General features: G+C 40.9%; 1 protein-coding gene across 7 annotated transcripts in view; it reads right to left on the bottom strand.

The window, feature by feature from the left end:
* The window catches only part of RABGEF1 (RAB guanine nucleotide exchange factor 1), a 59,805-nt gene extending 39,830 nt beyond the window's left edge, over positions 1–19,975 (bottom strand). For 5 of the 7 annotated variants that reach the window (XM_021700632.2, XM_021700636.2, XM_021700634.2 and 2 more), the window contains exon 1: positions 19,868–19,975. The gene's annotated coding sequence lies outside the window, so the exon portion shown is untranslated. Of the gene's footprint in view, positions 1–1,407; positions 1,416–13,732; positions 13,749–19,867 lie in introns of those variants that run through there. The other 2 variants (XM_021700633.1, XM_021700635.1) reach the window with 2 other exon arrangements.
* Positions 19,976–22,017: the final 2,042 nt, after the last annotated feature.

Below are 22,017 nucleotides of genomic sequence, written 5' to 3'. Positions count from 1 at the left end.
GAAGGAAGGCAGGCCCATCCGTCCTGACAGTCATACTAAAGAAAACACTTCTTATTTCCTTCTCAATAATATAAAGAACACTTTCAGAAAGGACTAATATTGGATTAAAGACCTAAATGTAACACATGAAACTATAAAACTCCTAGAAAAAAAACTTCATGACATTGGATTTGGCAACAATTTCTTGGATATGAAACCGAAAGTAGCATAAGCAACAAAAGGAAAAATAGACAAATGTGACTATATCAAGCACGAGCATGGCGGAGGGTGGTGGGGCAGAGGGAGAGGGAGAAGCAGACTCCCTGCCAAACAGGGAGACCAACGTGGGGTTCAATCCCAGGACCCTGGGATCATGACCTGAGCTGAAGGCAGACGCTTAACCGACTGAGCCACCCAGGCACCCCTGTAACAAGTGTTTATAACAACATTATCCACAATAGCCAAAAGGTGGAAATAACCCAAATGTCCATCAACTGATAAATGTATAAACAAATTGCAGTATATCCATACAATGGGGTATCACTTGGTCATAAAAAGGAATTAAGTACCAATATACGCCACAACAAGATCAACCCTGAAAACATTATGCTAAGTGAAAGAAGCCAGTGATAAAAGACCACATATTATATGATCCCCTTCATGTGAACATCCAGAACAGGTAAATCTACAGACAGAAAGCAGATTAGCAGTTGCTTAGGACTAAGGGGGAGAGGATAGGAATAAAGGAGATAGCTAAAGAGTATGAGGTTTCTTTTTGAGATAATGAAAACATTCTGAAGTTGGCTGTCATGATGGTTGCCACTGAATTGCCTGACCTTTAAATAGCTGAGTTCTATATGTGAATGATATACCTCAATAAAGTTGTTTTTAAAATACAGGTATAGGGGCACCTGGATGGCTCAAATGGTTAAGTGTCTGCGTTTGGCTCAGGTCACGATCTCCAGATCCTGGGATAGAGCCCCATGTCGAGCTCCCAGCTCAGGGGGCATCTGCTTCTCCCTCTTCTTCTGCCCCTCCCCCTGCTTGTGCTCTGTCTGTCTCTCTCTCAAAAATGAATAAATAAAATCTTTTTTTAAGGGGCGCCTGGGTGGCTCAGTCATTAAGCGTCTGCCTCCGGCTCAGGTCATGATCCCAGGGTCCTGGGATCGAGTCCCACATCGGGCTCCCTGCTCGGCGGGAAGCCTGCTTCTCCCTCTCCCACTCCCCCTGCTTATGTTCCTGCTCTCGCTATATCTCTCTCTGTCAAATAAATAAATAAAATCTTTAAAAAAAAAATCTTTTTTAAATAATAAATGAATGAATGAATGAATAAATAAAATATAGGCATATCTTGGAGATCTTGAAGGCTGGGTCCCAGACAACCACAATAAAGCAAATGTCACAATAAAGTGAGTCAAATAGGGGCACCTGGGTGGCTCAGTCGTTAAGCGTCTGCCTTCGGCTCAGGTCATGATCCCAGGGTCCTGAGATCGAGCCCCGCATCGGGCTCCCTGCTCCGCGGGAAGCCTGCTTCTCCCTCTCACACTCCCCTTGCTTGTGTTCCCTCTCTCGCTGCCTCTCTCTCTGTCAAATAAATAAATAAAATCTTTAAAAAAAAAAAAAAAGTGAGTCAAATAAATGTTTTGGTTTCCCAGTGCACATAAACATTAGGTTTACACTATACTATAGTCTAAAAGTGTTTAATAGTATTATATCTAAAAAAAAAAAGTACACACTTTAAAGATATCTTTATTGCTAAAAAAAATACTTCATTGCTAAAAACTGCTAACCATCTGAGCTTTCAGCGAGTTGTAATCACTGATCACAGATACCATAACAAATAATAATGAAAACATTTGAAATATTACAAGAATTACCAGATCTTTTTTTTTTTTTTTTAAAGATTTTATTTATTTATTTGACAGAGAGAGAGCACAAGTAGGCAGAGTGACAGGCAGATGGAGAGGGAGAAACAGGCTCTCCGCTGAGCAGGGAGCCCGATGTGGGGCTCGATCCCAAGACCCCAGGATCATGACCTGAGCCGAAAGCAGCCGCTTAATGGCCTGAGCCACCCAGGCGTCCCAAGAATTACCAGATCTTGTGACACAGAAACACGAAGTGAGCAAATGCTGTTGGAAAAATGGTGCCAACAGATTTGTTCAATGCAGAGTTGCCTTACAAACCTTCAATTTACAAAAATGCAGTATTTGTGAAACTCAATAAAACAAAGTACAATAAAACAAGGTATGCCTGTAAAAATAAGAAAAAGAGGGCAGAATGGGAAGTCAGATTCAAAGAACTATCAGTTTTGAAGGTGGACAGACTATAATCCAAGGAATATGGGTGGCTTCTAGAAGCAGACAATGACCCCTGGCTCACAGCCAGCAAAGAAATGGAGACCTCAGTGCTATAACCACATGGAACTTAATTCTGCCAGCATGAGTATGTCTGGAAGCAGATTTTTCCCACAGCCTCTAGATAAGAGCCCAGGCTGGCTGACTTCTTAATTCTGACCTCCTGAGATCCTTAACAGAGTACCCAACTTGAGCTAGCCAAGAGTTCTGACTTACAGAACTTTGGGACAATAAATGTTCTTGCAAGCTGCTAAATTTGTGGCAATATGTTATAGCAACAACAGAAAACGAACACAGGCCTCCTTCCCATTTGTCTTTTTTGGGGCCTTTGCACTTATGTTCCAATGCCTAGAATGCTGTGCGCCCTGCTGTTTGCATAGTGACTACTCTCTCATCATGAAGGCCTCAGCTTTCATGTCACACTTCCAGAAAGGCCTTCCCTGGCCATTCTATCCAAAGTAGTACCTCCCCAACCTCCCCAACCCTCACCTCTACACTGGCTCAGCATTATTTATCTCTATCTAACTCTAACAAGGGAGGGTAGGGAAAGAGTTAACCAAGTAGGATCAATTGCTAAAAAATCATACACATTCTCAGAAGGGCCTGCTTAGTATGTGACTGGCTCTTGGTCAGCTTCTGGGAATGGAGGTCTTGGAAGTGTCCTTGTGTTTTGTACTCTTGGAGCTTCAAGCCACACTATACAAACTTGTTTAGATGGTTCGTGCAAATAGTGTGATGTATGGTGAACACCCGCTTTCTTTCTGGGGGTCTGGAGTTGGATTAATTGTGGTCAGTCATGAAGAACTACGTAGTTGTGCCTGTCTGACCAACCTTCAACAAAAACCCTGGAATTCAGGCTTAAGTGAGTTTCCCAAACAGAAAACACCTCACATATGTTGCTACAATTTGTTGGTGGGGGATTAAACACACCCTGTGTAACTCCACTGGGATTAGATTCTTGGAAGCTTATGCCTGGTATCCTCTAAACTCTGTTCAATGCACCATTTTCCTTTATTGATCCTGCTTTGTATCCTTTCACTAGGTATAAAACATAGCCAGGAGTACAGGAGTCCTATGAGTCCTTCTATCAAATTACCAAACCTGGGGGCAGTCTTGGGGAATACCAACATAGAGTATGATTATAAAGAGGTGGCATGAGGGAGATACAGAATAATTCTGTATCTTGACTATGGTGGTGGTAAACAAAAGATTTTGTGGAATTTGTAGAGCTTCCCACTATCTTCCTTATGAGAATCCTGCTTCCTATTCTTGGGTTCAACGTCATGTCCTCATAGATCACTCCTCAAGGCTGCGATTTATAGGAAACATTCAATCAACTCTACTAAAATGATAAAATGTCCTTTGACCTCAGTTAAGAAATAAAACTTACAGGTAAGTTTTTTTTCCCCTTAAATTTGCTTTTCTCCACTTACAGAAATATAAGATGCTTACTCTAAAAAACCTTATATAGACAAGAAGAAGAAAAAGTACAAAGAAAATAAAAACATCACCCAAGTCACTATATTCTTGTAGTGCTTTCTCTACTTATCACTCATTTATTTAGCAAATATTTATACACTGATATACATTATATGACAGGTACTTTATAAAAGTAAAAGTAAAGTTTCAGTCCTCATGGTGCTTGCTGTGTAGTATGGGAGATATAACTAGGTATCTAGAAGGCCTGAAAAAAGAAATGAAAACACTATGAAAAATGAAGAAACAATTTTAAAATTACATAAAAGAATTTATGTTTATGTGGAACAAGCTAAATAGGTATACATGAAATCTATGGAACTCTGAAAATAGCCTAACAATAACAAGATAGAAAATATAAAGAGAGATCTCATTCACAATAGTATCAAAATGTAAAACCACCTAGGAAATATTGTAACAGGAAAATCATATGGTTTACAATAAAAATTGAGATACAAAGAAGGCTGAAATAGTTGGTAAGACACGCCAATTTTTACTGAGAAAATTAAATACATAAATGGCAAATGTTTCAAAAATTTCAAGTTTAGTACAAATGACAATAAAATTACAAAAAACTTTTTTGAACTTGACAAGTTTTCCTTATTTTCTCAGCAATAATAAATAGGCAAGATTTTTTTTTTAGTTTTCTAAATTAAGTTATTGAATTTTAATTTTTTAAATAAAATTTTAAAAAGATTTTATTTACTTATTTGTCAGAGAGCGAGCACAAACAGAGGGGGACTCCGCAGAGTAAGAAGCCCGAAGTGGGACTCAATTCCAGGACCCCGGGGATCACGACCCGAGCCGAAGACACAGGCCCAACTGACTGAGCCACCCAGGTGTCCCTGAATTTTAATTTTTTTTAAACAAACTTGTTAAAATAGGGTGAACTTAGCAACAGAACTGGTAAATGGATACAGAACAGGTTGACTCCAAAATGAATGCTAATATAATACATAAAACAACTGGGGCACCTGGGTGGCTCAGTTGGTTAAGCGTCTGCCTTCAGCTCAGGTCATGATCCCAGGGTCCTAGGATTGAGCCCCGCATCGGGCTCCCTGCTCAGTGGGGAACCCGCTTCTCCCTCTCCTGCTCCCCCTCCTCGCTTGCTCTCTCTCTGTGTCAAATAAATAAATAATACAAAAATCTTAAAAAAAAAAAAAAAACTTAGTAGTAGTGGAAGGAGGAGAAGGGGAGAGCAATGCTAGAGTAACTGGTCAGCAACCTGGTACCCTCCCAAATTAATTACAGGTATCTTAAAAGAGTTAAGAAAAATTTTTTTAAGGTTTTATTTATTTGACAGAGAGAGAAACAGCAAAAGAGGGAACACAAGCGGGGGAGTGAGAGAGGGAGAAGCAGGCTCCCCACTGAGCAAGGAGCCCCATGCTGGGGCTTAATCCCAGGATGCAGGGATCATGACCTGAGCCGAAGGTGGACGCTTAACAACTAAGCCACCCAGGTGCCCCAAGAGTTAAAATTTTTAAAAGACAAATGGAAAAATACAAAGAACTAAAATTATTTATGAAACTTTTAAAGTACTGAGGGCTATTTAAGCTTAAAAACTGAAGGAAAATTTAAAAAGAAACAGATTTAAATATAAACTGAAACTTCTATCTAGTTTTTAAAAGGCCTACTTAGAAAAAGAAAGGCAAATACTTTAACAGGACAATGAAGTAGTTTATCATATTTAGAAATTATACTAATAAAAAGAAATTGTAGATCTCTGATATGCAGGATAAGGATATGAGTAGACCAATCATAAAATGGGAATAGCTTCCTAGAAACAGAAACGGAATGTCAAAGGGTTTGTGCATTTTAAATTTTGATATATACTACCAACTGGCTTCACAAAATGGTTGTATCCATCTACATTCCCACCTAAGGTGTTGATAGACTCTACTTTCCCACAAACTCATAAACAGGCATCATTAGCCTTTATTTTGCCAATCTGAAAGGCCAAAAAAAAAATCATTTATTGTTTTAATATGCATGTCCTTAAGATTAAACATCTTTAATACATATTTACTGGCCATGAGCCTATCTTCTTTGAAGAATTTAACTATTCATGTTCTTTGCTTGTTTTTTCGTCATCTTTTTTTAGTTGAAGCATAGTTGACATATAATCTTTTTTCTTTTTATAGGTACTCTTTTTATGTTATCTTTTAGTCCCTGACTTTATATTATGAAGACACCATTGTTTTAATCAAAGACAGTATTTAAAATCTATATCCAAATTCCACTGACTTTTATATTATTAAATACATTGCTTCCAAAATGAATGTAAATATCACACTGAGGGGGGTGCCTGGGTGGCTCAGTCCGCAGAGCATCAGACTCTTCATTTCGGCTAGGGTCAGGATCTCAGGGTCGGGAGATCGAGCCCTGCCTCAGGCTCAGCGGGGCGTCTGCTTGAGATTCTCTCTCCATCTCCCTCTGCCCCTCCCCCGCCTGGGCTCACGCACTCTCTCTCTCTCTCTCTCAAATGAATAAATAAATCTTTAAAAAAAATATATCACACTGAGAATCAGTGGCAGAGTTCCAATGTTAAATATAACAAAACAAAGTATCCAAACACTAGCCTGCCCAAATAATTCCACTCGGTAATCAAACCCATGGAATATAATGTCGAGTTTGTGCTGCTGGAATGAGCAGAGCCAGCAGAGCAGCATTCTTACAGAGTGAGTTCTTGACAACAATCTTCCACTGTATTAAGCTACACCCTCTCCAGATAAGTAAAATTATGACTCTGATCTGAGCATGCCATTTCCCAGGCTAACAACTCAAACTTGCACGCAAAAAATAAACTGGCTGCTCTGGTCTACTTCCTACCACGCTCTATCCTCTCTTCCAGGGAAGCAGCCAATTCCCCAACTGGTCAGTTTCTTCGGTAAGTAAATGACCAAATATTCTCTCTTAACTCCACTTACACTAGCAACAAACTGCAGTACATAATGTGGTTTCAACCATTAACAGCGTTGCTTTTTCTCAAAGTTACACCTTAGTTTTAGCTTTGCTGCAGCCATTTCACCCTTAGCCTCACCCAGCTGTGGTTGGGCAAAGTGATACACACACACACATCTATGAGATATGAGAAATACAAAAAGCAACTGCCTGGTTTGAAAATGTATTTATTCAGATTTGTTAGATGGCTCAATGAAATACGTATTTGTATTATGTTTTAAGCCTCTGAGAAGTATATTGTTGTGTAATAAAAATGTAATCCCATTAAATTGCAGAAACTTTCAAAAGTTGCTAAAACCATACCATCTAGGGGCACCTGGGTGGCTCAGTTGGTTAAACAGCTGCCTTCGGCTCAGGTCATGTTCCCAGAGTCCTGAGATCAAGCCCCAAGTCGGACTCCCTGCTCAGCGCGGAGTTTCCCTCTCCTCCTCCTCCCTCTGCCCCTCTCCTCCGCTCATGCTCTCTCTCGCTATCTAGCTCTCTCTCTCAAATAAATAAAACCTTAAAATAGAATAAAATAAAAACCATACCATCTGTTGTGGGTTGAACTGCGGCCCCCCAAAAGACAGGCTGAACTCAATACTGTGAATGAAACCTGATTTGGAAATAAGCTCTAGGCAGATGTAATTATAGAAAGAGGTCATACTGGATTAGGGTGGGCCCTAAATCCAGTAACTGGCGTCCTTATAAAAAGGCCCTGAGAGACACAGAGATATAATGACACAGAGGTCATCTGGCCAGAGGTGGAAATCAGAATGATGTGGCTGCAAGCCAAGGAACTACAAGGACAGCCAGCAATCATCTTCCCTACAGCCTTCAGAGAGAACATGGCCTGCTGACACCTTGATTTCAGATTTCTAGCCTCCAGAACTATGAAAGGATAACTTTGTGTCTCTTTAAGCCACCCAGGTTGTGCTAGTTTGTTTAGAGGAGTCCTAGGAAACTATAAAACCAGTAAGAATTGTAAACTGTAATTGTAAACAAATAATTGAAAGAAATGAGTTTTCCACAAGTTAACATAGAACTGTGGGTTCACAGTATCACTTGCTCTTTATACACTGGGTAATCACACATCCTAGTTCATGAGAACAGTCTGGTTTATGTCTGCTATCCTAGCATAAAGACACCCCTTTGGTTCTCAAAAATGACCCGCTCTGCATAATAAATTACATGGTCACTTTATTTATGAACAAGCCTTGAAAACTCTCCTGTTAGTCTACCTTCAAATTTCACCCCATTCAAATAACATCTGACTCCCCTTTTCCCATTGATAGAATTAAGAATAATTCTATCTCTCTGGTTCTTACAGCATTTTATAAATACAGCTACTGTAATACACTCTATTATAAAAGCTTGCTTACATGTCCATTCCATGTTCACAGGCACATGGCAGTGTTAGGAACAGAGTGAGTAATCAATATACATTTCCTAAATTTATTAAATTATTTATTCAGAAGACTAACAAAGTACCTACACAGTCCATTTTCTTTCATTTTTTTCCCCATATACACTCTCCAGGGCCCAATGAAGGTAGAAGTAGAATTTAAATAGCAAAACAACTAACTTACGAAGCAGTTGTTCTCAAATTTTAGCATGCATTAGTATCACATGGAGGACTTATTAAAGCACAGAGCATTGGGTCCCAACCCAGAGTTTCTGATTCAGGAGGTCAGAGGCAGGGCCTGCAAATCTACATTCCTAACAAGTTCCCAGATGATGTGGCTAAGGACTACTCTTTGAGAACTACAGCTATAAAGTAAGCACAGGGGCGCCTGGGTGGCTCAGATGGTTAAGCATCTGCCTTCGGCTCAGGTCATGATCACAGGGGCCTGGGATGGAGCCCCGCACCGGGCTCCCTGCTAAGTGCAGAGTCTGCTTCTCCCTCTCCCTCTACCATTCCCTCCGCTTGTGCTCTCTGGCTCTCTCTGTCAAATAAATAAATAAAATCTTAAAAAATAAAATAAAATAAAGTAAGCACAACAATTATTAAAAGACTAATTTCTTCTCATGAATTCATTACTGGTAGGAGACTTTCTTTTCTAAATACAATGGAGTAGTTTGTGGCAGACCAACACTCCTGCTGAGAACAAGGAAAGCTAGATACATTTTTAAAATCAATAAAGGCATCACAAAATCTGAAGCAACTAGACGCCCCTGGATTCTGGAAAAAGAGGGGAACTGTAGAGAAACAAAGTGACATTCTGCAGTCACTTTTGCCCCAAGTGTATTTGTTGATTCTGGGGCAAAAGGATGAGAATCCAGACCTTAGGCAGAAGAACCACAGGAGCTTTTGGAAAAGAGGAAAGGCAAGACTCAAGGAGCCAATATCGCAGTGAAAGAGAGTCAAAGACAGCTGGGTTTAACATAAGGCTGGTTTTCCCCTGAGGACATTTACCAAATTTTGCAGCTGCAAAGAGAGGGCTTCAAAACAAAACTGAAAACCTGAAAATCTAGAGCGGAATTTTCAGGGGTGCCTGGCTGGCTCAGTCGGTGGAGATGAGACTCTTGATCTCGGGGTTGTAAATTTAACCCCCATGTTGGGTGTGGAGATTACTTAAGAATAAAATCTTAAAAAAAAAAAAAAAGTGGGGGGGCACCTGGGAGGCTCAGTCAGTTAAGCATCTGCCTTCGGCTCAGGTCATGATCCCAGGGTCCTGGGATAGAGCACCAGGGGGTCAGGCTCCCTGCTCAGCAGGGAGTCTGCTTCTCCCTCTCCCTTTGCCCCTCCCTCACTGCTTGTGCACAAGTGCTCTCTCAAATAGATAAATAAAATCGTTTAAAAAAAAAGTGGAATTTTCAGTAATCTCACTATTCTCAAGAAACAAAGATTACAGTATAGAAGCCACCAGGGGAAGACACCCCTGTGAATCTATACTATCAGTTTGAAGCCCGGGATGACTACTTGATAGCAGTAAAGGTAAACCAGAGGGAAACCGTCTTATCAACCCAGCAACACAACCTCAACCATTAGCTCAGTCCCTAATAGGATTAGTTGATAAGCCCCTACTCAAAAAGGAGGAGAGATTTCCTCTCTGAAAAAGACGAGTATCATCTGGAGCTTCATTTTATTCACAACACCCAGCATCTACATAATTAAAAGCCAAAAAGAAAAAAACAGACAATAGAAAGAGATGCTCAGATGATCCAATGAAGTTAACAGACTTTTAATAATAATGACAGTTATTTAAATTCCCTATTTTAAAAAAAGGTAAAAAGTAAATAAAAAATAGGTGAGAAAAGGGGAAAGAACATTTTATTTTTTTTTAAAGATTTTATTTATTCATTTGAGACACAGAGATAGAGAGACAGAAAGAGAGCATGAGCAGGGAGAGAGGCAGAGGGAGAGGGAGAAGCAGGCTCCTCACTGAGCCAGGAGCCCGATGTGGGCCTCGATCCCAGGACCCTGGGATCATGACCTGAGCGAAGGCAGATGCTTAATCGACTGAGCCACCCAGGCGCCCCGGGAAAGAACATTTTAAAAATGAAGAATTTTACCTGAGAATTGTAATTGTAAGAATCGAACTGAAATGCTAGATCTGAAAAGTATAATAACTAAAATTAAAAATTCAAAGGGTAGATTTAACAGCAGACCAGACCTAACAGAAGAGAGGATTAGAAACTGGAACCAGTCAATAAAATACATCCACACTGAAGCAGAAGGAAAAATAGGAAATACAGGAAAAAAAAAAAAAAGTGTAAAGAGAATCAGGGACATTGTGGAAAAGTCTATGGAGTATGTAACTGGTGTCCCTCAAAAGAAAAGGAAAGAATGAGTAAGAACCAACATTTATGAAAATTTCAAAATTGATAAAAAGACAACGCATAAATCCATGAAACTCTGTGAACCCCAAAGCAGAAAACACACACACAAATACAGCATACTTAACTGTTGATAATCAAAAACAAAGAGAAACTTTTAAAAGTAGCTAGTGGAAAAGAAGCACATTACTTTTGTAGGTGCAACAATAAAACAGCTGAATTTTCAAAAGAAATCATAAAAATCATAAGACAACAGAATGACCTCTTGAAAATGCTGGGAAAAAAAATGCCCACCTAGAATGAGGTGCTTAATAACTGTTCCCTTTAAAAATAAAGGCAGGGGCGCCTGGGTGGCTCAGTTGGTTAGGCGACTGCCTTCGGCTCAGGTCATGATCCTGGAGTCCCAGGATCGAGTCCCGCACCGGGCTCCCTGCTTGGCAGGGAGTCTGCTTCTTCCTCTGACCCTCCCCCCTCTCATGTGCTCTCTCTCATTCTCTCTCTCTCAAATAAATAAATAAAATCTTAAAAAAAAAAAAATTAAAAATAAAGGCAGAATAGGGGTGCCTGGGTGGCTCAGTCAGTTAAGCGTCTTACTCTGGATTTAGGCTCAGGTCATGATATCAGAGTCATGAGATCACGCCCAACGTCAGGCTCCACATTGAGCCTGTTTGGGATTCTCTCTCTCCCTCTGCCCCTCTCCACACTCCCCACCACCACCACTCATGTGCACTCTCTCTCTAAAAATTTAAAAAAAAAAAAAATTATAAAGAATTCATTATGGGCCCACTTGCATTAGAAGAAATAGGAGAGGGAACTCTTCAGATGGAAAGAAAAATCAGTCTATTCCAAAAAGAAACAAGGAAATACAGGAAGGGTCGAAAAGCAATGGCAACAGTAAATATGTAAGTAAATACACATAAATACTGATTACAAAAAAACAATAATTTCTTACAGGTGTTAAAATAATAGGTAGAATAAATGAGTAAAACAGTAATGCAACAAGGCAGGAAAAAGACAAAATGAGTTAGTAACTAAAGTTCCAGCATTACTGGAGAAGTGATGAAAGTTATAATTTGTATTAGACTGCAGCAAGTCAAGGGTGTATGTATTAATTGACAGTAACAATCACAAAAAGGATAGTAAAAGAATGTGTAACTAGGCAATCACTACAGGGAAAATATTAAATACTAACTGAATAATAATCCAAGAGAAGGCAAGAAAAATGGAAAAAGGAACAAAACTGGTGAGTCAAAAAGAAAACTTATCAAAAGATGGTAGATCTAACACCAAATATAGTGACAATCGCATTACATGAAAATGGACTAAATATTCTAATTTAAAAACTAAAATTTATACTAAAGAAAAAAACTAAATTCAACATCATGAAGCTAGGACTAAAAAAAATGAAAATATAGGGATGGAAAAAGATACAGCGTGCAACATTTATCTAAAGAAAGCTAGTAACGCTCTAGTGGTACCATACAAGGTAGACTTTAAGGTAAGAAGTATTACCAATGATTAAAGGATAACAGTGTTAATCCACCAAGAAAATTCTAATGTGAGCCACGTAGGTAGAAATTAGTAATCACTGGGAGCTAAGAATACTTTTACGAATGGCCTTTGAAGGCCAATGCAAAGCACTGGCTGCAACCAATTCTATTTAGAAAATCTATGGCAGCTCAAAGGGTAGAACTCTACAACAGCACAGAGCATAAATACCAGACTTCTTTGCAATACAATAAAACTCACACATATACCTTATGGGAATTCTGAGATGCTTATATAAAATAGTAAATAATTTTTTAATCACAAAAAAAAGATAAGACCATTTTAGAAAACAGAAACAAACTTAATAAACATCAGAAGATATTCTGGGGTAATACAGTGTTTACTAGACTGGGTAGTTTGATAAAGTCACTAAAATTCATAACTATAAAAACTAGATTTCCTGAAATTAAACCCTCAGAAAAAGAAAAAACAAAACTTTAAAAAAGTAGGTAGGTTTTCCTTTTCCAAATATAGCTCGAGCTTTGACTGAAGAATGAAACTGACATCTTTGCATTACACTTACCTAAAGGGCAGATTCACCATCATAACCATTAGTGGTTGTGTTTGGGGCTGGAATTGGTTAGGCCTAGAACTGACCTCCTGATCAGTTTTTCTGTTAGAATCTAAGAACTTTAAACTTCAGAAGAATCTCAGCTTACTTCTCAAGCACTATTTTAAATAAAATAGTAAGCTGAGATTTTTATTTTCTAATTTACTTATTCAATTACTAGACCAAAGTACTAAAAAAGCAAAAGTTCTTATTTTTTCTTTCTTTTTTCTTTTTTTTTTTGGTGGTCCATACAGGGATTGGAAAGTTCTTGAAAGAAGTAGCCTATAACCTCTTGTTCGCAGATATGTCCAAGAACAAAAGAGAAAGCAGTGTTTACATACAGTTGATATGCAAAGAACTTAAATACTGACTGGTTAGCATATGGGTGAAAACACTTTGCCATCTGATTATTCCTCATAAATGATACTTAAGATGTGTCCACCCATCACTATACAGCATTTGAAACCCCAAATAAAATCTACACACTTACCACACTTGGAATGGCTAATTAATTTATACAAATAAAAATATAATCCAACTTGCTAAGTAGAAGCCAAGTATATTACTTCCTGAGACACTAATTACAATGGATTTTAGCCATTTTATTTCATCAGCCTACAGTTCTGTTTTTTGTTTTCACATTTTTTATTTGCATTCTTCTTGTAATATCCTATTCAAAACTGTGGTCACTAGCCCAAGTCATTTTGCAGGAACATGCTTAAAAAAACAATGTCAAAAGCTCTATGGAAATGCAATTAAGGAACCACTAAGTTACATAACTACATTTAGGCAACAACAGTTCCACCTATTGTTTACTGATTAAAGATGAATAAGGATGTTCTCTATTCTGCAGTTTCATAGACTAGGTCACAATTTACAATATACTATAGGAACTATATTATAATACTTCAAAAAAAATTGGAATTACCTGAAATAGCTGCATATGAAAATGCACAATAAATAATGGTTTACTTATCTGTACAACTTTAGTGCAATACAATTCCTAACGAAACAGAATGAGATTTAAGAACACATACACCTCGCAATGGCATTACAACAAAAGTATAACCTAAATTCATCCCAAATCACAGCAGTGTTGGGGCACCTGGGTGGCTCAGTCAGTTAAGTGTCTGCCTTCGGCTCAGGTCATGATCCCAGGGTCCTGCTCAGTGGGGAATCTGCTTCTCCCTCTCCCTTGGCTGCTCCCCCTGCTTGCGCACTTTCTCTCTCTCTGTCAAATAAATAAATAAAATCTTAAAAAAAACAAAACAAAAAAAACAGCAGTGAGACCACCAACTAAAGTTTACTCTAAAATACGAATATCAACCTCTTTTTCTAGAATAGTGCACTAGCTTTATAAATATTATTGTGGCTTTCCTGATCTCAAGACAAATTCAGAGCAAATAGAAAAAATATATGCATTTTAAATGCAAACACATGAAATAATATCCCCACTTTGCCGATCCTGATGAATGCTTAGAAGACTTTCCCCCCACCCCAGCTTTACAGACTATGGCCAAATGCCTTAAAGTTGTAGCTCCCTGACCATTATCTGGATAGGAAGATCCCAAACTGTTCAGGCCCTTTCCCTTTTGTAATGGTGGGTTCCAACACTTGCCAGTGTGCCTACCTCTGTTAAGCGTATATGTCTGGTCTCACCTTGTGAGCTCACAGTCTAGTCTGCTGCAGGTATTATAAAGTCATGGTTAGGTGCAGACCACTGATTCGGTCAGACTACCAGAGTTCAAATCTCCATCACCTCTTGTATGACCTGAAACAACTTTTTTTTTTTTTTTAAAGATTGTATTTATTTATTTGACAGAGAGAGACAGCGAGAGAGGGAACACAAGCAGGGGGAGTGGGAGAGGGAGAAGCAGGCTTCCCGCGGAGCAGGGAGCCCAATGCGGGGCTCGATCCCAGGACCCTGGGATCATGACCTGAGCGGAAGGCAGACGCTATTAATGACTGAGCCACCCAGGCACCCCCTGAAACAACTTTTGTTGAACCACGTTTCTTTATATCTTTAAGAAGGGTGAAGGGAAAGGACAACATTGAGATCACACATGTGAAGGACTTATTACTCACACAGTGCCTGGCCCATGCTAGCACTTGATAAATCTGAACTATTATTACTTAAACAGGCAGCTTTTTAGCTTAAGCAAAATACAAATATATTAATTTTCTAGACACTCCATCTAAGATGAATGGATCTGTTCCCGTCTTGAAAAAATAAATTATATGCCTGGACTTTTCAAGCCAACGTTCTCTGTGCTGCAGCTAACAGCCTGAACCTACTTCTGGAAATGAATGAAAGGTCTCTTGTTGTTATTCCCTAAGACCATCTCTATATGGAGGTAAGGTGATTTACATTTAAGTATTTGTCCTCGTCAGACTCCTCCATTCTCATAATCCCCATGAAAATAAGCATGCCTGCCAAAAATATGGCTCTGTGATTAAACAATATAAAACAACAACATAAAAAATAGATGTACTCGAGGAACTTGTCAGGAAGCACAAATTCACCCCACTGCTGATAACTGTAACAAAAAGCTCCACTGAGAAAATATTTATGGAAGGTAACCTGAAGAATGTACAATCCCCATCTACTTATCTAGATAATCTAAAACAGATCCTTATTGGGGCGCCTGGGTGGCTCAGATGGTTGAGCGTCTGCCTTCGGCTCAGGTCATGATCCCAGGGTCCTGGATCGAGTCCCGCATCGGGCTCCCTGCTAGGTGGGGAGCCTGCTTCTCCCTCTGCCTCTGCCTCTCTCTCTCTCTCTCTGACTCTCATGAATAAATAAATAAAACATTTAAAAATAAATAAATAAATAAATAAAACAGATCCTTAAGTTAAATTAGCATAGAATTCTAAGTACTTAGATCACATTATTTTGCCAGCACCAGAACTGCTTTTACTGAATTACGTTTCCATGTTCTGTCATCAACCTACACAATGAGGCAACGAAGACTTTTAACTAAAAAACAAAGTAAAATACAACACAGTCCTTTGAGATGCATGCTGTTATTTACTTAACGATGTAGTTGAGGAGTTTGTCAATACAAGGAGTCTCAGAATCCAAAAGAGAAATTGGTCTTTTTTCTCATGGTCACTGAACTATGCAACTGATTATATTTCTCTCTGAACTGGCTAATAAAAAGCAGTCAAATTTGTGGCCTTCCAACAAATATTTAAGACTTCAGTCTAAGTACTTTGTGTACAGATCTCATTCCATCTTAATGAGGATCTTACAGATGTGTTTTCACCATAATTTTTCTCCCTCAGTGCTAAATTCATCACCCCTTTATTTCTGTATGTTCTCAATAACATGCTGTATCTTTGTAAGCCATTATGAATCCTTTCTGGAACAAGATGTGACATAAGTAAAGGACATGCTCCACTTAAACATTATAACACAGTAAGATACTTTCTTCCATTAATAAGTATTTTATGAGTTCAACTTGTAAAGGCATTACCTTTTTTGTGCTCCAAAAGAAAAAAGAAAGTGCTTTTGCAAATACTGTGTCTAAAATTAGGAAATTCTAACAACAGGAACTACAAAAATAAAACTTTCATGATGTATTAACTTTGGAGCACACAGAAAACTATAAATATATCCCATGTAAAAATCACCCAAAAGTCTTTTTTAATTTTAAAATACAGACCAAATCACCATAAATGCAATTACAATTATTTATTCTGAATGGGAATTGAAGAGACTATCTTCAAAACTGATTTCTGTACAACTCCTCCTGAGCTGGACTCTGCCTAGCATAGAGGATGCTGCCAACCACACCTTAAGGTGAAACAACACAGAATTTAGAGCCCCAAAGGTTCTTGCTACATTCCTGCTTTAAGGATTTGGCTACATTCTTGCCTCAGGGATTTCAGCAAGTTCCCTGATGTCATTTGAGGAAAATAAAAAGCTTAAGAATTTAGCGTGTACAATCTAAGCCATTCATGAACTCATACTCTGATCATAACTTAGGACTTTTAACTACATATTTATTTAATTAATGGATTATAATTAGTTCTTCACCCTCCTGGTGACCATAAACAAGTAAGCTATGCTACCAGAAACATGAAAAAAATGTTCTACTTTGTAATAAAAATTACAATTTCTACCCCACTGACAGGAACTTCATCAAACACAGGAATCTCACACTCCAACTTGAAAGCAGCACCATAAAGGTACCGCTTTTTCTTAAAGCATTTTAGGAGCTTTATCCAAATATCAAACAAAATATGTTATATAATATCAAGTGGGATGAAGGTAAGTCCACTGTTGTTTCTCCTAAGTGTTTATTCAACAATACTCTGAATTATTTCCAGGCATTCCAGTCATATGAAACACACATAATGTCTCTACAATGCTTTATGATAGAAATAAGCATTTAATAAGACTTTCAAAATGTTTTGACTTCTATTGTGAAACTTTTGTTTCTGGTGTGATAACTTTATTTATGGGTTAAGAAGCCACTTAACAGCATTTCTATTCTGAGTCACAGAATAGACAAGTGTGTTACACAGGTATCTTCCACGTTTTAGGGATGAGTCATTTCTGCTACAGATGTTTACTATGCAACCAATAAAAACATATTAAACTCATAGTCAAGACTGAAATTCTATGCCTCTAACCAAAGACTGACACAAGTAAATGAAACAAGATCTTAGTTCTTCTATAAGTAGATATTAAAATAAGTACTGAGAGTTTTTTTCTTCCCACTGAAAACCAACATCAGAAATCAATGAATCAATGAATTCTCATTAAGTTAACAAGTACTCATGGAACACTTGTGAATGCCCAACTTGGACTGAGTATGCAAACAGATAAAAGCAGAATTCCCGTTTATAGAAGCTTACAAATTAGCAGGGTTAGACACTTTTTACACAATGAAACAACTAGTAAATGAGCGTACAACTCAATTCAAACATTTAATGAGCACACACACAGTCTTCCTCAGCAAAATAGCAGCCAGTGCATGAGTTCATAAAATTCCATTTTAATCATGCAGAGACCCTTCTTTGGTTTTGTCATCACCAGGTAAAAGCCAAAGCTCCTGCATCTCTGCCCAGCACTTTTTTACTTTGCAAAAACCCCCTCCCAGTAGTGAGTTAATTGGCCTATTCTCCAGTTACTCGGCCCACCTCCACATTCCCACCCAACCTTGTTAGTTTCAAAGTTACTCATTCTTCAAGACACTTCCAAAAAGCATTCCCTGATTATCCTTCTTCACCTTCCACACCCTGCAGTGTCTCTCCTCAGGGCTCTATCTTAGCTCTATTTACGACGTTGTGTTGAAAAGTACCCTCATTGTCCCTCTCTCTATAACTTCTAGAGAGAAGAAACATGATTGCTTGAAAGGTCAGTGACATTTCAAATCCTGAACACGTCTTAATCTTCCGCATAAGAACCAGTATCTCTTAAAAGTTTACGTTAGGGGCGCCTGGGTGGCTCAGTCGTTAAGCGTCTGCCTTCGGCTCAGGTCATGATCCCAGGGTCCTAGGATCGAGTCCTACATCGGGCTCTCTGCTCAGCGGGAAGCCTGCTTCTCTCTCTCCCACTCCCCCTGCTTGTGTTCCCTCTCTCACGGTCTCTCTCTGTGTCAAATAAATAAAATCTTAAAAAAAAAAATTAACGTTATTTATCATTAAATGGATTAACAAGGGCGCCTGGGTGGCTCAGTTGGTTGGGCGACTGCCTTCGGCTCGGGTCATGATCCTGGAGTCCTGGGATTGAGTCCCACATCGGGCTCCCTGCTCAGCGGGGAGTCTGCTTCTCCCTCTGACCCTCCCCCCTCTCATGTGCGCTCTCTCTCTCTCTCATTCTCTCTCTCAAATAAATAAATAAAATCTAAAAAAAAAAATTAAAAAAAATAAATGGATTAACAATATAATCCAGTTTTACCCGACCGGCAAGCTTTCTTGTTACAACTATTTTAGGGGCGCCTGGGTGCCTCAGTCGTTAGGCGTCTGCCTTCGGCTCAAGTCATGGTCCCAGGGTCCTGGGATCGAGCCCCACATCGGGCTCCCTGCTCGGTGGGAAGCCTGTCTCTCTCTCTCCCACTTACCCTGCTTGTGTTCTCTCTCTGGCTGTCTCTCTCTGTCAAATAAATAAATAAAATCTTTTAAACAAACAAACAACTATTTTAATTAACAGGCTTTTTAAAAAGCAGTTACAAGGGCGCCTGGGTGGCTCAGATGGTTAAGCGTTTGCCTTCAGGGGAACAACAACAACAAAAAAGGCAGTTCCAGGTTTACAGGGAAAAAAAAAAGTACAACCATTATTTAATTTCAAAACAAAACAAACAAAAACAGCCAAAACTCTTCTCATCCAAAAAACTACTCCCCTAGTGATGCTGTAAACTCGTCCTGACAAATTTTCACGTCTAATCTCAAGAGCAAAACGAGTCCACTGACATATTTCGCAACCACAGGGCTTGGTCACGGTCACGGGCGCTGAGGCACCACCAGATGTCTGTGACCTACTCTCTAAAGCGGCTGAGAGCCTCCCTCCCTCTGACTAAACTTCCGTGATGGGCATCACCTCTGTTCCCCTCCAAGACAGTTCGCAAGCAGGGACTTCTGCTCCTAACCCGAGGCCCACAACTTCCCCCTCAACCACCTGGCGAAAGTTAGGACAAGTCTTCCAGTCCCCGCACCACGAAAGACTGCACCCTCCCTGCCCCGGGACCTTTCCCTCCCTCCGCAAGACCGACGCAGGTTCGTGAAGTCCCGGCGCCCCGGCCAAGGCGGGGCTGCGATCTGGGTTTGAGCCGTCAATCGCGACGGACCCCCGAGCGGCCCGGGGCACGAGCCGACCGGCCGCCACCACAGGTGTCCCCTCAGACTCCGAGGGCTCGACAGTGAAGAGGAAGCCGGCCGGAGGGAAGCCATCCTGCGAGGGGTGGACGGGTGGCAGGAGGGGGCCAGGAAATGACAAGCGCCTGTCCGTCGGAGTTGGGCCGGGCCGCGCAGAACTTGGCGACGACCGCCCGAAACGGGCAGGCAGAGCACGACAGGATTAAGCCGGCCGGCGACTACCTGGGGCCGGTTAGGGCCGCGCCGCGGGGCCCGGGGTTGGGACAGACCGCGGCTGGAAGCACCGAGGCGCAACGGCCCCGGCCGGGTAGACGGCACAGGCGAATGACCCAGCAGCCCCCGCCCGGACGGCGCCGCCGCCCCGCCGCCCGCAACCGAGAGCCGCGCCAGCCTCGGCCCGCGTACGTCTGCTCCGTACCTGGTCTGTGGCTCCACGGGCGTCGGGACGGCCGCTCTCCGCGGGTCGCTCGAGTGGGTCCCCGCTCCGCCAGTCCACAACCCGCCCTCTTGCCGGCCCTCCCTCTCTCACGCCCCGCCCCCGGCGCCGCGAGCGCCCGGCACGCACGCACAGACGTCACTTCCGGGGCCCTAGGCACGCGGAGGAAGTTGTTGCGGGTTCCCCTCAGAATCCGCTCTGGGTGGAGCGAGGCCGAGGCTGGAGTGAATGACAGCACCTGCGTTGGCCGAGGTGTAGGGGGAGGAGGCGGCCGCCAGGCTAACCCTAGGGTGCTGACCTGCGGCGTTCAGGAGCCGGCGGAGAAGCCGGTGGGCTCTGGCTTTTTCCGTGCCTGCTTCCTGCGGTGCCACCGGGCCCTCGGCTGCTGTAGCAGCGTGGAAAGGGAGACAGAGGCTGCGAAGGCTGGGGAGGGGAATCCTTGGGCCAGTAGACGGTTACGAGCCCGTAGGGAACGAAGCCGCTTGAAAAAAACCAATGAATCCTATCCCTTCTCGGATCAAAATTTTTAGTTTTCGAATGAAAGGACCTTTAAGAGATTGGTGGTTGATCCAAAAGCCGTTTTTACGGCTAAGCATAATTGAGCTCCACGAAATTAAATAATTGTTAGCCAGTATTAAGGTCGAATCATAAATGGAATCCAGTTCTCGTGATTCCCTTTCAGGAATGTCGGAGGCCGCAGCTGCTTCTGTATCCTGGATGCCATCTGTGGCATAAATTGCAGCACACCAGAGAAAAACAAAAGTATACTGTATCGGGCGCCTGGGTGGCTCAGTCGTTAAGCGTCTGCCTTGGGCTCAGGTCATGATTCCAGAGTCCTGGGATCGAGCCCCGCATCGGGCTCTCTGCTCAGCGGGGAGCCTGCTCCTCCCTCTCCCACTCCCCTTGCTTGTGTTCCCTCTCTCGCTGTGTCTCTCTCTGTCAAATAAATAAATAAAATCTTTAAAAAAAAAAAAGTATACTGTATCTTGGAGACCTGGATTGGAATCCCACCTTGGCTAAATGATGCCTCTGTGATCTTGGACAGGTTGCCTAATTTATTAGTCTTTTTCATTATTTGCAAAATATTGATTGATTCATTCCTCAAATTCTTCCTAAATGCAGAGGGATAGCAGAACATGCCACCCCGAAACATACCTCTTTGGCAGAAGGTTAATTTGAGAAAGTAGACACAAGAGAAGCTCTGAAAACAAACTAGAATACCCTTTTGGAAGGGAAATGTACATTTATAAATGTACATTTATAAAGGAAATCATTTGTTTTTTTTTCTTTTTTCTTTTTTTTCTTTTTTTTAATTTTAATTTTTATTTTTTTTTTTAAAGATTTTATTTATTTATTTGAGAGAGAGAATGAGAGAGAGAGAGAGCACATGAGAGGTGGGAGGGTCAGAGGGAGAAGCAGACTCCCTGCCGAGCAGGGAGCCCGATGCGGGACTCGATCCAGGGACTCCAGGATCATGACCTGAGCCGAAGGCAGTTGCTTAACCAACTGAGCCACCCAGGCGCCCCAAGAAAGGAAATCTCCATTTGTAAAGGTGTCTCCCTCTCTGTGCCTAGAAGAGCATTACTAAATCACAAGACACTCTTATCAATGGAGGAGACACTAACCTAAATCTGCATAGCAAAACTTAAGCTTGTTTACTTTCCTTTCCCTGGTCACTTCCCATAGCTGGTCCTTCAGCTACCCACCCAGCCCCAACACACACCTTTCTTTTGTCTACCTGAAGATAGTATTTAAGTTGGCATTCTAAGTCTTTTCCTTGGGTATCTCTTATGTATGTATGAGGTATATGTGTTAATACATTTCTATTTGTTTTTCTCTTGTTAATCTTTTACTTCTCAGCCAAGAAGTGGAGGTAACGTTCTTTTCCCTCCCCTAATACTGAGAAGTTTACATTCTAGAGGAGAGGGGAGGAGCCAGTAAACAAGTTATTTACAGTAGTACAGGAGATGGTGATAATTATTATTTAAAAAAATAATAACGCAAGGAAGAGGAATAGAAAGTGCAATCTAAAAGTCTGTAGTGTTAGAGTTGAGGGGAAAGCCCTGGCTGAGAAAGTAACTTGAACAAGGGGCGAGGGAGCTAGCCATGCTGGTATGCAAATATTGGGGCAG

The sequence above is a fragment of the Neomonachus schauinslandi genome, chromosome 5 (assembly GCF_002201575.2).
Source record: "Neomonachus schauinslandi chromosome 5, ASM220157v2, whole genome shotgun sequence".
Classification (NCBI taxonomy): Eukaryota; Metazoa; Chordata; class Mammalia; order Carnivora; family Phocidae; genus Neomonachus; species Neomonachus schauinslandi.
This window is presented reverse-complemented; position numbering and strand designations above follow the sequence as displayed.